Source organism: Tamandua tetradactyla, chromosome 25 (genome assembly GCF_023851605.1).
Source record: "Tamandua tetradactyla isolate mTamTet1 chromosome 25, mTamTet1.pri, whole genome shotgun sequence".
In the NCBI taxonomy this organism is placed as follows: Eukaryota; Metazoa; Chordata; class Mammalia; order Pilosa; family Myrmecophagidae; genus Tamandua; species Tamandua tetradactyla.
This window is the reverse complement of record NC_135351.1, coordinates 30,660,417-30,662,771: the sequence shown is the minus strand read 5'-3', so window position 1 is coordinate 30,662,771 and position 2,355 is coordinate 30,660,417. Positions and strand designations below refer to the sequence as shown.

Below are 2,355 nucleotides of genomic sequence, written 5' to 3'. Positions count from 1 at the left end.
CACTAACTGATACAAAACTGGCCATCATATTATATATTAGTTTTTTTTTTTTTTTTTTTAAAGTATTTTTTTATTTTATTATTTTTTGTTTGTTTGTTACATGGGCTGGGGCCGGGAATCGAACCGGGGTCCTCCGGCATGGCAGGCAAGCACTCTTGCCCGCTGAGCCACCGCGGCCCGCCCTATATATTAGTTTTTAAAAAAATTATCTGGTGTTGGAAAATGTACTGGGGTGCACTTTTCCATGTTCTTCCCTAGCTAATCACATCCAGGCTCTTGCATCTGCTTCTCCCTCTGCCTGGAATTGCTTTCATGAGATATGTCCAAGACTTTTTCCTCCAGTTCCTTCAGATCTCTGCTTAATTGTCACTTACTTAGAGAGGCTTTCCATAATAAGCTGCCCCCCACCTCACTCCCTAACACATACCTTGGAATCCATTTTCCTCCTATCCTATTTTTATTTTTCTGTATAGAATTTACCGCCACCCTGTATAATTATATATATATATATTTTTAACTTTTTAATTATATACAAAGCAAAGAAAGAAAAAAGCAATATTCCCCAAAGGACCCTCAACAAGTAGTTACAGGACAGGTCCCAGAGTTTTGTTATGGGCTACCATACGATCCTCTCACATTTCTCCTTCTAGCTGCTCCAGAATTATATTATTTTAAAATGTTTACTATTTATCTATCTCCATTAGAACTTAAGTTCCAGAGAGCAGGGGCTTCATCAATTTCGCTCACCATTGTTTCCCCAGCCCCTAAGAGAGAAGAACAAAAAGTGTGCACTAGGCCATTGTTGAATAATTCCACCGACAGAAAAAGTGCTGAAGGGAAGGGGATTTGAGATTGATAATGAGTTCATTTTTGTACACGTTGATGTTACAGGCCCAAGGGGATATCACGTGGTCTGCAGGATGTATGGTTCTGCATTCAAATAGGGGATTGGGTAGGAGAGAAGATTTTACAGTCATCAATTTTTAGAGCGTTGTGGAAAGTAAAGGAATGAATATAATACAGAGAACGTGTATATCATTAGATTAGAGGAAAGCTGAGGACAGAACTGTGGGGAACTTCCATACTTAAGTGGCACGTGGAGGAGGTAAAGAGCTGGGAAAAGGAGGGCCCTGCAAGACAGAATAAAATGCAGGAGAAACTGGATAAAAGCATAGAGGTCTTCGACCATTTATTTCAGACACAACCGTCAGGATAAATGTAGTTCTCACAAGTGGTTACCGTTTTTTATTTTCTGATGAAATTAGGAAGAAATACATACCAGCCGCTATGCCTGATGTTTTGCTGCTGTGGGAAATGGGCGTTTCCTGTGAAGCAGTCGAGTCTTTGTAAACCAAGCTGCGGCGCTGCGCTTAGAGCACGTTTAGATGACACAGGTGGAACTGCCTGCAGACGCAGTCAGAGCTGGGCTGCTCCGGGCGGCTGCGGCCCGTGGGCGAGCCCGGCGACAGCTGCAGGAAACCGCGGACCACCACACAGTTATCCCGCTTGGTTGCTCAGCCTGAGGTATCCTTTAAAGAAAGGGAGAGAGAAGGCGCAGAGGAAGCTACTTTGAGGCTGGTACAACCTTGCTGTGAGTTCTCCTGAATAAGGAAAAATGAATTTGCTAGAGTGGATTCGATTTGCCTTCTCTTGCCGTGTTTGGAAAACACCAGATAGTCTCGTTCACCAAAGGAACCTCTGATGTCTCAACAAGGAAAAAACTACAACCTCTTTTTAGACTTTTCTTTTTAAGGACGGGGGGCAAAACGTATGATTGCACTACAATCAATTGGTTCTGAAATCGCGAAGGGAAGAAAACATGCTCCAGGTGAGGCTCGAACTCACAACCTCGGCATCACCCGCACATATACTGCTGTATAAGTACCGCGCGCTAACCGATTGCGCCACTGGAGCATGCTTTCCCCGGGCCTTCCGGGCGCGCTCTACAGAGACACCGGCGAGGGGCGCGCCCCACCGCGCCACGGACACCCCTCCCCACTCTCCGCGCTGGCGCGTCGCGAGAATAAAATACGCTTTGATCCACCTGCTTTCACCTCTCCTGGAAGCATGTTTATGATCCTCCCTCCACGCCACCGGGAGCCCTCATTTTCCGGGGATGCGTCTCCAAGAGGCCCCGAGGGGAGACCGAGGAAAAAGGGCCAGAGGACTCCACGACCCGCGCGTCCTCCAGGGACGCTGTGGTGCCGGGGCGCTTCCTGCACACCCACGACGCCGAGAAGCCGCGCCTGCCCGGCCCTCCCTCCGCAGGCCACCCGCACCCACCGTGCTCCCCACCGCACCCTGGGCTGCCCATCTAGGTCCCCCAGGCCCTTCCCCACTCGAAGCCATCGAGCC

At 48.2% G+C, this 2,355-nt stretch overlaps 1 non-coding gene across 1 annotated transcript; it reads right to left on the bottom strand.

The window, feature by feature from the left end:
- Window positions 1-1,820: 1,820 nt before the first annotated feature.
- TRNAI-UAU (transfer RNA isoleucine (anticodon UAU)) lies at window positions 1,821-1,914 on the bottom strand. The gene is made up of 2 exons: window positions 1,877-1,914; window positions 1,821-1,856 (listed from the first exon to the last, which is right to left on the bottom strand). It is a non-coding gene; the product is annotated as a tRNA-Ile (tRNA).
- Window positions 1,915-2,355: the final 441 nt, after the last annotated feature.